We start from the raw sequence: 14,161 nt of genomic DNA, 5'->3' as shown, positions 1-14,161 counted from the left end.
ATTTACCTTTTTAAAACAAGTATCTGAGCATCCTGATACCATCCCTACAAGTTTCCAGTTTAGAAGCTTTCATTGCACCTACCCCCCAACTCTTACTGCCTCCATGGCAGCTTCTCCAGTCCATCTTGGTCTACATTTTCTTCTCTGACTCTTGAAGCTTGCCCTCCCCACTCCACTCCCCAAGCACCACATGCTCCCACATTTTTTCCACTTCCTGAGCCCCACAGGATTTCTCACAACTCTGTGTCATTACTCATGCCGTTAACCCTTTTGCATAAATCTTACCTCCCCTCAGGACTTAGCTCAACTGCCATTTTTTATGACTTTGTTCCCAGAATATCTAAGCTGAAAGCAGCTTATGGTAGTAGAAAGAACACAGACTTTGAAAACAGCCAAATCTAGGCTCCAAAAGTTGATATATATCAATCACATAATTTTGGGCCCTTTATTTAACTTCTGTGAGCCTCAATATCTTAGTCCATTCAGGCCACTATAACAAAAATACCACAGAGTGGGTGGCTTCAACAACAAACATTTATTTCTCACAGTTCTGAAGTTTGGAAAGTCAAAGATCAAGGGGCTGGCAGATTCAGTGTCTGATGGAGACCCAATTCCTGGTTCACAGATGTCTGTCTTCTCACTTTGTCCTCACATGCTGGAAGGAGCAAGAGAGGTTTCTGTGGTCTCTTTGATGATAAGGTCACTAAATCCCACTATGAGGACTTAATCCTCAACAACTAATTAGCCTGAAAAGTCTCCACCTCCAAATACCATCACTTTTGGGGGTTAGGATTCCAGCATATGAATTTTTGAGGGGGCACAAACATTCAGTCCATAACACCCAGTTTCCTCATCTATGAAATGGAATTAATATCACATTGGATTTTTGTGAAGATAAAATGAAAAATCTAGGCAGAGGTCTCTTTACCTGGAAGATATTAAATACATACTTTTCTACTCACCTTCCCAATGGTCCATGAAAAGTACATGCTATTATAATGGACAAATAATACTCCCTTGAATGTGTATGGTGTCTTAATATTTCAAAGCACATTACTTATAATCTCTCATTTGATCTGGAGAAGAATTATTGGTATCCATTAGGATAATGTGAGTTTAAAAGGACAAAATTTAGAGTCCAAGTGACTTTAATGATAAATAAATGTATAATGTTTATTTACTGAAGTTCCAGAAATGGAGTAAAGTCCACACAGGGCCTGATCAGTGACCCAATAATCTGGGTTCTTTCCAAACTCTCATCTTCTCTCCTTACTATTGACTCTATCATGTGGCTGACTCTCCTCAGAGTCACAAGATGCTCACCAGTGACAAATGGAAATACAGCAGGAAGATTTTCTTTATTGAACATAATACCCTCTCTCTTCCACCTGCCTGGACCAAATTAAGAGGTGTTCACATTAGACCAATAACACCTGCCAGAAGGACGCCACACACTGATAGGTTACACCCATCATCTGAAGCAGAATGGGCTTGGGGGAGCCAGTCTTAGTATCCACCATGGAAAGTATGCAGTTTTTGCTCCAGAAAGAAAATGACATGCCCTAAATCACACAGATCATTAGTGTCCAACCTAGGATGGAAGCTCAGATCCCTGACTTCTATTCTCACCACATAGAAGCTTAGATACCATATGGATTATTTTGTTTTAGGTTTCCAAGTTACAGATAGCTTCAACTCAAGATGTCCTAAAAAGGAGAGTGTTTATTATATCACACATAAAGGAGTGCAGAAAGAAATAAGCTATTCGAGCCATGAAAATACATGGAAGAACCTTAAATGCATATTGCCAAATGAAAGAAGCCAATCTAAAAAGGCTACATCCTGTATGATTCCAACTGTATGACATTCTGGAGAAAGAAAAATTATGGAGACAGTGAAAAGGTCAGTGTTGCCAGGGTTTAGGGAGGAGAGTGGAATGAATAGGTGGAACACAAAGAATTTTTAGGGCAGTGAAAATACTTTGTATGATACTGTAATGGTGGATATAGATCATAATACATTTGTTAAAACCCATAGAATGTACAACATCAAGAGTAAACCCTAATATAAAGTATAGACTTTAGGTGATAATAATGTGTCAACATAGGGTCATGGGCTGTAATAAATGTACCACTCTAGTGTGGAGTGTTGATAGTGGAGAAAGCTGTTGGGAGAGGGAAGAGGGGCTAGGTGGGAAATCTCTGTACCTTCTGCTCCATTTTTCTGTGAACCTAAAGGTCTCTAAAGCATTGTGTGTGTGTGTGTGTGTGTGTGTGTGTGTGTGTGTGAAGGAAAGGCTCTAGATTTTATTGATGTAGAGACTCAGCAGCAGCATCAAGGACATCAAGAAACAAAATGTGTTTCTTTCTGTCTCTTCATTCTACCTTCTTCAACAGTTCAGTTTTGCCTCCAGGCTCAATACTCACAGAGCAAGGTGGTTGCTGGAATTCAAAACATTACATACAGGGCCTTCCCTGGTGGCGCAGTGGTTGAGAGTCCACCTGTTGATGTAGGGTACACGGGTTCGTGCCCCGGTCTGGGAAGATCCCACATGCCGCAGAGCGGCTGGGCCTGTGAGCCATGGCCGCTGAGCCTCCGTGTCCGGAGCCTGTGCTCCGCAACAGGAGAGGCCCAAAACATTACATACACCCAAGACAATAGCCAAAGGAGAGAAAGCACAATGTTCTCTGGAATCTCCTGCTCAAGAGCAGAAACTCTTAAGAAGACCTCCTTTTGGTTACTGGCCAGAACTGGATTACAAGCCCATCCTAAACAAATCACAGAGTAAGAGACTAAAACCACCAAGTTTTAATCAGAATTGACCCAGAGTCATGTGGATACCTGAACTTAAATCATGGTTCTATTTGGGAAAATAAAAAGAATTGGGGAATAAATAGTCAAAGGAAACCAACAATTTCGGCTACAGAGAATACTCCTAGAAAAGGTTACTTTCTAGTGGGTATTTCTGCTCTTATCCCTTTTCCTTCCCCCTGTTGGCCATAGGCAAAAGCCCAGATGAAGTAGGTCCTGCGGTTGACTGAGGTAGTGAGCTAACCAAAACTTCAGAGGACCTGAACGCGGAGCCAAAGAGGATTATTTTTGTTGTTGTTTATATACCTGAATAAGCAACAGACCAAGCCACTTTCATAAACCTTTTGGAGTAAGCAATTTTGAAAAGTGACCCATTTTCTTTAAAACTTAGTGGTGTATTAGACAAAGATACAACTTGCATCATCAAAGACTTAGCCAGGGTTTTTGCGGTCTGCTCACGGCACTGTGATATCTGACACTCTTCAGCTGATAAGAATCCCATCAGAAATTTTAACCATACTTTTCTTTTTGGTCCTTGTAGCCCCACACCTTTAATGACTCCTTAGATTTGGAGGATAGAATCCAATCTTCAGAGTTCAGTTCCTCCTTCTCAAGAAGAACTGCTCATTCCTATGTCAAGGAGAGTACAAAGCCACATGACAGCTAAGACCCATCTTCCTAGATCAATTGCTCTCAATTTGACCACTCATCAGAAACATCTGCACAGATCTAGCAAAAATATGACAGAGTCCATATCTCTAAAATTCTAATTCAGTAGAACAGAGGTTTACTAATTCAGTAAACCACAGGATTGAGGCAATAAGTTATATTTTCACTTATTAAAGCAAACATGGCTATTGTATGGAGGACAGTACAAAAATGCATATATATATATATATATATATATATATTTTTTTTTTTTTTTTTTTTTTTTTTTTTTTTTGCGGTACGCAGGCCTCTCACTGCTGTGGCCTCTCCCGTTGCGGAGCACAGGCTCCGGACGTGAAGGCTCAGCGACCATGTCTCACAGGCCCAGCTGCTCCACGGCATGTGGGATCCTCCTGGACCGGGGCACAAACCTGCGTCCCCTGCATTGGCAGGCGGACTCTCAATCACTGCGCCACCACGGAAGCCCAAAAATGCATATATTTTTAAAGTAAAAGTATGATTATTACAAAAATGTGTGTTGAATTTTCTATCAGAATTTTCTATAGCTACTTCAGGCTATTACTCTGAAGATATTCACTACCTCTTACTGGCCATTAGAAGATATTTAAGAAAAAGTTTGAAATACTTCCCAGGTTAGGAATAATGCTCCTCCTCAGAAACATGGCAGGTGGAAGAGAGTTTTATGATGACTGTATGCCAAATTCATTACGCAGTCAGTGCTTAATAAGCCTGAACTTTCAGTCTTAAGATGGTACAGATGTTTTTTATGGTTTAATAAAAATCCCTTCTTGAAGTTTACATTATCAAGTTGCAATATTACACTCTTCTATCTTCTTGACCTTTCTGCAGCTGGTTCACTGTTTGTCCTTAAAACTCCTCACTCCACTTATCCTGAATAAGTAGGGATGCTGTGTCGTAATCCACAATCAATCCACATAAATAAAACAATTCAGCACAGATGTGACCTGAATATACATTTAGAGTCTGCTAATTGTGCAAAGCGGTGGCACAAGGTTTCAAGGTCAAGCAAACCAGCAATGAAATTGCTCTGTGGAAAAACACAGAGGGGTCAATGCTGCTGTTTATTATTAAAATTGTTCTTTTGCAAAGTTGTAGAGAGTTCTCCACTCTGCAGACATTTCATAATGTCTTTTTCCTCAGGTAGCAATGAGAGTAGGTTTAAAAAGAAAGGCTTAATTGCTACAAAACCACAAAAAGGTAAATTCAGTCTAGTCTAAACCCTCCTAGAGACAGAGAAATAGAAAGAACACAGACTTTGAATTTGAGTGAAGTTTGAAATCTGGTTTAACTCCTTATTAGGGTAGATTCTTGAGCACTTAAACTATAATGCCTCTTCTTTGTGATATGGGTCAAAAACTAGTATTTTATTCTGATTTACAATAAGAAGCAGAATTAGCACAGCCTGCTGGCTCCTTCTCCTGAGATCAATGGTACGTGGGGGAACTATTGAAACTTAGAAACCTGAGGAATAAAAGAGACAACTGTGGGAAGCACTTGGAGAGAGGGAGAGCTGTTTGAAATATTGCATAGATAGGATGGGGTCCAGCCAGTGGGATCAGGAAGGCTAAATTAGGAAAAGCCCCTTTCCATCCCTGACACCGCCGAGGTCGCACGCGTGAGGCTCCTCTGCCGCCGCCAAGATGCGCTACGTTGCCTCCTACCTGCTGGCCGCTCTTGGGGGCAATACCTCCCCCAGTGCCAAGGACATCCAGAAGATCCTGGACAGCGTGGGCATCGAGGCGGACGACGACCGGCTCAACAAGGTCATCAGTGAGCTGAACAGCAAGAACATTGAGGACGTCATTGCCCAGGGTATCCACAAGCTGGTCAGCATGCCCGCTGGCGGGGCTGTGGTCGTTTCTGCTGCCCCAGGAGCTGCAGCTCTTGCTGCGGGTTCTGCCCCAGCAGCAGCAGAGGAAGAGAAGAAGGAGGAAAGAGTCAGATGACGACATGGGATTTGAGTCGTTTGACTAGAGTCCTGCTCCCCTGCAAACAAAACCCTTTTTATGTAAACCAGCTGTTGCCTTGAGACCATCAATGCCCACTCCTTAAAACTCAGCATGGCTGCACAGAAGCTTTCAGAGAGGAGCAGTGAAAAGTAGCCCAGGTATTCAGTCCCCTGCCCCTTCCTTCTCAAACCTCAGTGGGGAAAGTCTCCTCCCCAACATAGGGGTGAGGAGAAGCAGCCAAGAATAAAATACTCACTGAAGAGCTGTTCAGTGTAGAAGAAGAGTGATGACCTGTGCTTTTCTGTAGTTCTTCACATGAAAGCTCTCCCTCTTCTCCTTTGAACTCACCTGGGTTGGCACAAAAAAGCGTTCTGATGTTCATCCCTTTATCTTAACAAGGACCTTGACAACAAAGAAGTACAACCACTTCAGAAGAAAACAGTGATGTAAGCTCCAGAGATCAGCTGTACAACACAGTGCCTACAATTAATAGTAAGGCATTCTGCACCCCAATATTCATTAACTGTAGATCTCACGTTAAGTATTCTTACCAAAAAAGGGGGTGGGGTGGGGATACAAGGAAGCTTTTGGAGGTGATGGATAGGTTTATTCCCTTGATTGTGGTGGTGGTACTGTGAGTGTATTCATCTGTCCAAACCCACCAAATTGTATAAATTAATTATGTGCAGTTTTTTGTATACCAGTTATACCTCAATAAAGCTGAAAAAACAAAAGAAACAATGAACTATATAATAGATACTATCACAGGCAGAGATATTAAACAAAACAGACCCACACACCTATGGTCAGCTAATCTACGACAAAGGAGGCAAGGATATACAGTGGAGAAAAGACAGCCTCTTCAATAAGTGATGCTGGGAAAACTGGACAGCTACATGTAAAAGAATGAAATTAGAACATTCCCTAACACCATACACGAAAATAAACTCAAAATGGATTAAAGACCTAAATGTAAGCCCGGACACTATAAAACTCTTAGGGGAAAGCATAGGAAGAACACTCTTTGACATAAATCACCACAAGATCTTTTTTGACCCACCTCTAGAGAAATGAAAATAAAACAAAATAAAAATAACAGAACAAGAAATTTTATAGTAAATATAATATCTATAGGGGCTTCCCTGGTGGCGCAGTGGTTGAGAGTCCGCCTACCGATGCAGGGGACGTGGGTCCGTGCCCCGGTCCGGGAGAATCCCGCATGCCGCGGAGCGGCTGGGCCCGTGAGCCATGGCCGCTGAGCCTGCGCGTCTGGAGCCTGTGCTCCGCAACGGGAGAGGCCACAACAGTGAGAGGCCTGCGTAAAAAAAAAAAAAAAAATATATATATAAATAAAAATATATATATATATATATAATATCTATAATATTGATATGAAACATTTTAAAAAATAAGATATCTAGTTAGAAATATTGGGTATGGAAAGACAATTTTCAAAATGAACCAACACTGCACAGAAAAAAAATAACTTTACCCAAAGAGATATTTGGTCTTCGGGAAATAACCTGTAAATGCATGGAATTCCCCAAATGATGGAAGTGTCTTTGTATTCCTGATGGTCCCCTTGAAACTGAAAGTTTATGCTAATAAGATGACTCAGGGTGGGGGCTGCCGAGAGCAGAAAGACCAACCTTGCAATTAGAGGGTTGGTTGTTGGGGGGTGGGGGGTGCGGTGGCTGGAGATTGAGTTCAATTGTATGGGCAATAACTCAATCAATAATGGTTATGTAATGAAGCCTCAATAAATACTTTGGACACTGACACTGGGCTGAGCTTCCTAGGCTGGGAGTACTCTGCGTATGGCCACATACCAAAGTCAAAAGGGTAATGAGCCCTAAGGACACAGAAGTTTTACATTTCGGAGTCTCCTAGTCCCAGATTCCACCCTCTGCATCTCTTCCTTTGTCCAGTTCTGATTTGTTATATTTTTGCTATGATAAAACTATAATCATAACTACAACACTTTCCTGAGTTTTGTAAGTCATTCTAGCAAATTATTGAATCTGGGGAAGTCCATGGTGACCCTTGAATTTATAACTAGGTAGTGTGAAGTGAGGGTATCCCTGGGGACGCATAAACTTGCAGCTAGTGTCAGAAATCCTGGGCTGACTTGGCAGTCTGGAGGACTATGCCCTTAATCTTGCAGTTGGGCTACCTATGAGTAAATACACTGGTAAAGAAAAAAAGTGAATACAGCAAAAGAACAAATTACCAGGTGGTAACATCGTGTTAAAGAGTTATTCCAGAAAAAAGGAGGAAAGGCAAAAAACTGATAAAAATTTTAAGTGTCAGTGTCTGAATAATAGGAATCACAGAAGGAAAAAACATCCAATAGAAGAAAATATTTGGAGGAATAATTGAGTTAAATTCCCCAGAATAACAGGAAGGAAGGAAGGAAACATCTCACTGGAAAACTCTATAGAATGTCAAAAGAGACATGAAAAGTCATTTTATAGGAAAATTTAAGAAAATAAAAGATAAATAGAAGATTCTAAAATCTCCAGAAAAACAAAAAAAGAGAACATCATAGTCAAAGGGAAAGATCATATTGACCTCAGTCTTCTTAACTGCAACACTGGAGTTGAGAAATCAATAAAGGAATATTTTTAAAGAATTAAAGGTAAATAATTCTGTTTGTTTTGTTGAAGTATAGTTGATTTACAATATTTCAGGTATACATCAAAGTGACATATATATATATATATATATATATATATATATATATATATTCTCTTTTTCAGATTCTTTTCCATTATAGGTTATTACAAGACACTGAATATAATTCCCTGTGCTATATAGTAGGTCCTTGTTGGCTATCTATTTTATATATAGTAGTGTATATCTGTTAATCCCAATTCCCAATTTATCCCTCTCCACTAAATGCAAATAATTTTGAATCTAGAATTTTATATCTTGCCAAATTGCTGTTCAAATGAGAGAATATATATATTTATTTATGTTTGTGTTGTGTGTTTGTGTGTGTGTTAACAGGGTAGATAAACCTCTTAGATAAAGACTTCAGAAGATTTGACACATAGTTACTTCATTGGAAACATTTTGGAGGAAATGTTAAAAGAGGAGAAACAAAGAAGATGATGTAAGAGAAATCTCTATATATTACATATTACTAATATAGAGACAATAATTGTTTGTATTTCTCAAAAAAATTAAAATACCAAAAAAGTATTTACATAATAACACATAATTAAAATTCTGTATTATATTAATAGTCTAGAATTTGAGAAAAGGGGAAATAAATAGCACGCAAAAATTTGTGTCTGAGGGCAAAGACATGTACATCAATTCTTACAAAACAGTAATTATAAGAAACAAACAAAAGGTAGGGCAATTGAACAATAAATAAAGATAATAGAAATAATTCCAAATATTATATTAAGAATTTCAATAAATAGAAGAAGAATAAACTCACCAAGTAAAAGACAGAGATTAGCAGGTTTGTTTATTTTTTAATCTGTACGGAAGAAACACACTTAAACCAAAAAAAATTTTAAAGGTTGAAATTAAAAGGATGCAAAAAGAGATAACCAAGTTCTAAAGAAAAAACAAATGCTAGTACAGCTACTTTAATATTAGACAAAATGGGCTTTAAATTAAAAAATCTTTACTAGGAATAGAGAAGTTTCTTATTGCTGAAGTTTCCATTCACCATAATGGAAGATATAAAATTTTAAACATATGTACAACTAAAAAAGTGGTTTCATGTATATTATAAAATAAAATGATAGAGTAACATTTATAAATAGATAAATCCATCATCAGAGTGGGAAATTTCAATGTGACTTTCTCACTTTTTAATAGATAAATCAGATAGCACATAAATAAGCATATATATGATCTAAACACAATTATGATACTTGACTTCTACATAGATATATGTGTAATGCTGAACTTAAACACTTGAGAAAAAAATCTGCTTGTCAAGGATATATGTATATGTATAACTGATTCACTTGCTGTACACCTGAAACTAATACAACATTATAAATCAACTATACTTCAATAAAAATTAAAAATAAATAAATAAATATTTTTTTAAATTAAAAAAATAATACAGAGCAAGCCTCCATAAATTTCAAAGAATAGGTATAGGGGCTTCCCTGGTGGCGCAGTGGTTGAGAATCTGCCCGCCAATGCAGGGGACACAGGTTTGAGCCCTGGTCTGGGAAGATCCCACATGCCATGGAGCAACTAGGCCCATGAGCCACAACTGCTGAGCCTGTGTATCTGGAGCCTGTTCTCCGCAACAACAGAGGCCGCGATAGTGAGAGGCCCGCGCACCACAATGAAGAGTGGCCCCCACTAGCCGCAACTAGAAAAAGCCCTCGCACAGAAACGAAGACCCAACACAGCCAAAAATAAATAAATAAATTTATATATATAAAAAAAGAATAGGTATAAAACAGACTATTTCTTGATCATAATGCAAATTAGTTAAAAATTACAAAAAATAAAAAATTTCCACACATTTTAAAATCCAAACAAAAATGTATCTAAATAACTCATGAGAAGATATAATTATCTAGAACTGCTTAATAATGACACACTATGTATCAAAACTTGTGGACTACACCTAAATTGTTATAGTTGACACATTGTAAATTGAGGAAATTTTGTAGCATTATGTACTTGTATAAGAAAATAATACAATCTAAACATTAATAAGTTAAGGGTCCAACTTAAGAAGTTAAAATATACAACAAAATAAACCCAAAGAAATTAGAAGGAAAGAGATAATATAAGACCAGAAATTGATGAAGTTTTGAGATCAATAAAGCTAAAAATTTGACCTTTGAAAATGCTAAGAAAATAGACTAAATTCTGGCAATATTAATCGAGAGAAAAAGAGGAAAAGAAAAAATAAAAACATTTTGAATGGCCAGTCCAAAAAAACTACACACTATATGTTTCCATTTATATGGCATTTTGGAAAAGGCAAAACTATAGGGACAGTAAAAATGTCAGTGGTTGCCAGGGATTCAAGCAAAGGTGGAGAGAGGGTTGAATAAGTGGAGTACAGGGGATTTTTAGGGAATGAATGTATTTTGTGTGATATTGTAATGATGGATACATGACATTCTACATTTGTTAAAACCCATAAAATTATACAACACAAAGAGTGATCTCTAATGTATATTATGGACTATTAAAAATATATCATTCACAACAGTATCAAGGAACACCAAGTGTCTGGTAACAAACATCAAAATGTCCTGAAATTCTTACATATGCGAAAGAAAAATCACAAATGTATATTAGGAGATGTAAGAATGAACATGATGGTATTTTTCATAATAGCAAAAATCATTAATAGGAGTATAATTAAGTAAATTTTTTTGCAATAGATTATTACACAACAGTAAAATTGTATGAATTACAGCTACACAAACAAAAGAATTAATCTTAATAAGATAGTATTGAGCAAACAAAAGTAAATGCCAAAAGAATACAGTAAGTCCCCTACATACAAACCAGGTCTGTTCTGAGAGCATTCGTAAATCCAATTTGTTCGTAAGTCCAACAAAGTTAACCTAGGTACCCAACCAGCACAATCGGCTATATACTGCTGCTTTGATGCTTGCTTCGGGACATCCTGGGCTTGAAATAAAGATACTGTACTACTGTACTCTATGTAGAACTGTACAGTAAAGTACACAAAAGCACAACCACTTGTAGAGGATGCACACACGTGACAATGTATGCCAAACATGTGAACTAACTTATGTGATTGGACATGCGAAGGCATCTTTGAAAGTTCACAATTTGAAGGTTCGTATGTAGGGGACTTACTGTGTAGACCAATGTTTTCATTTCTCTTCAGAGGATTCTTACTAATAAAATTATTGAGCTATATGATCAGTTTATTTTTAACTTTGAAACATTTTTCCAAAGTGTCTGAACCATTTTAAAGTCCCACCATTGATTTATGAGGTTCCTGTTTTTCCACATCTTCACCAAACTTGGTATTACCTTTTTGTTTATAGTCATCCTAGTGGGTATGAAGTAGTATCTAATTGTGGTTGTAATTCTCATTTCTCTAATAACTACTGCTTTTGATCATATTTACCATATGTTTATTAGTCTTTTGTGTATCTACTTTCCTGAAATGTCTTTTCAAGTCTTTTGATCAAATTTTAATTGAATTGTTTGTTTGCCTATTATTGACTTTAAAGTATTGTATTGACTCTTGTATTCTGGATACAAGTCTTTTATTACATTTTTTATTTGAAAACATTTTACATTTGTCTTTCCCTTTTTGAAATGATTTTTATTTAATTACAGCATTTTTTTTATTTTAGCGAATTCCAATGTACCGATTTTTTTCTTTTACAGCTGTGCTTTTGGTGCCATAGCTAAGAACCCTTTGCCTAACCCAAAGTCACAAAGATTTTATCTATGTTTTCTTCTGGAAGTTTATAGTTTTAGCTCTTACGTTTAGGTCTATGGTCCATTTTGAGTTAATATTTGTGTATGGTGTGAGATAAGGGTCTCAGTTCATTTGTAGGGAGGGTGCGCACACGCACGCACATGCATTTGTATTTGCTTAACCATTTGTTAAGCAGATTTAGATATAGATTTAGTTTTAGTTTTAGCATAGAGGTTCCCTCAGATGAGAGGAAGCAGAGGAAAGAAAAAATGTTACACAGGAGATGTCAGTTGCCATCAAAGTCCTAGTTTCATTGTTTGATGGTAGGTTCATGAGCATTTATAATATTATACAAAACAAATAAGCAAAGGAGACTTCATTTACCAACAATGAGAGTATATCAAGAACTAGAGATTTTATCAAATCCAATTATTTGTTTCTGAAGTCCAATAAAAATAATAAAATGGGGATAAAAATGCTTAATTGGTACTGTTGCTTTACAAATCAGAGAAACATACATATAAAGTGGTTGACACATGGTAGATGCTCAACCCACAGAAGCTCTCGTGGTTATTATGAGTTTATTAATATGAGTGTTGAAGGAGAAAATAGACTAATTTCAGAATAAAGGGCCACAAAATAATTTGCTGAGTTTAGGTTAGCCTCAGAAAGAGGGCTTATTAATGGTCCCTCATCAATAAAACTGTCTGTTTATCCCTGAAAATCCCACATATACTTGTGTATATTATTGACCCGATACTACCCAAAATCCTGAAAGAAAAAATTAGGCTTTTCATCTCTGCTCTGGTGAAATATTGGTTTAAAATATAACAAAAGCCTTATCAAAGTGATTCAGGAAAATGTGCCATTATAATTAAAAGACTTCCCTTCCTCAAACTCACGAAAGCAGCCTCTGTCAGCCATATGCATTCTGTCTCCTGGTGGATGCTTCAGCCACATCAGTTTCGCCAATGAATCCAAACACCAAAAAAGACATAAAAGTCTTCCTGTCTTTCAATATCTCTCCAGGAAAATAAAATCATATTTATATATTCAAACACAGGTAGCTGTATAGTAGAGTAGAGCATAATATAGTGTAGGATATAGGGCAAGAAAAATCCACAAAACAATTTAGATTCCAAAGCTCCTTCCATTCTGAGCCTAGCAACTGAAAAGAAAATTGAAACAGGCTGAACATTCTGCTGTGACAAGCCAAAACCACAGTGAAAATGCTGAAAGTCACAGAGATGATTTAGTTCCTGATATGAGCAAAAACCCAAATTACCTGCCCACTAATACTAATGAGACACACTGAGATACTCTCAGACACTTAGATTCTTTACTCATTAATAAGAGTTAGAGAATAAGTGAACTTAGAGAAACAGTGGGAATAAAAACATGCTTTGTGCCTAACACCAGGAAAGAAAATAACTCAGAAGAATAACACCCCAAAACAAAAGGATTTAAAAAAATAAACATCAAGAATAGCCTCATTGATCCTATACTCCAAAGAGGCTATATTGGTGAGGGCATGGCAGAAACAATTCTCTCCAATCCCTACAACCAGTCATGTTTTTTGTTGGTTGCTTGCTTGGTTGGTTTCTTTGTTTTCTCCCTCTCCCACCACGTGGCCTTTTTATAAACTTTTACTTTAAACCTTCTCCCTCTTATGTGTTTCCTATATTAATGAAAACAAAAGCCCAGGTACCTAAGCCAGAAACCCAGGAGTCCTACTACATTCTCCTTCAGCCCTGCCCAAGCATCTCATCAATCATGAAATTCTGCTGATTCTATCACCTTACATACTGTTCATTCATCATCCCTACTGCTTTTTCAGGCATCTTCACTACTTGCCTGAATTACTGCGACTGTCTTCTGGGCTCCCTGACAGTTGCTTTACCCCCTTTTATTCCCTTCTCCAAAAGCAGACAGTGAACTTGCTGAAATGCACATCAGAACTTCAGTGACTCCACAATGATAAAATGATAACATTTAAATGCCACAGCATACCATTCAAGACCCAGTATAGTCAGCCTCTGCTGAATGCCCCAACCTCGCCTCTTTCCAGATCCCTCCTCATACTTTTCATTTCAGTCTGTCTAAGCCAGCACTGCCCAATAGAAATATAATGTAAGCCACACTTTAAAAGTAAAAAAGAGACAGGTAAAGTGAGTTTTAATAAAATACTCTATTTAACCCAATAGCTGGCATTCTTAATTCCAGATAAAGAAGATGTGGTATATGTATGTGTATATATATATATATATATATATATATATATATATATATATATATATATATATATATA

General features: G+C 37.3%; 1 pseudogene; it reads left to right on the top strand.

The window, feature by feature from the left end:
- Nucleotides 1–5,099: 5,099 nt before the first annotated feature.
- LOC113631973 (60S acidic ribosomal protein P2 pseudogene) lies at nt 5,100–5,478 on the top strand (annotated as a pseudogene).
- The last annotated feature ends 8,683 nt before the right edge of the window (nt 5,479–14,161 follow it).

Source organism: Aethalodelphis obliquidens, unplaced genomic scaffold (genome assembly GCF_003676395.1).
Source record: "Aethalodelphis obliquidens isolate GAN/ISIS:26980383/991018 unplaced genomic scaffold, ASM367639v1 scaffold35, whole genome shotgun sequence".
NCBI lineage: Eukaryota > Metazoa > Chordata > Mammalia > Artiodactyla > Delphinidae > Aethalodelphis > Aethalodelphis obliquidens.
This window is presented reverse-complemented; position numbering and strand designations above follow the sequence as displayed.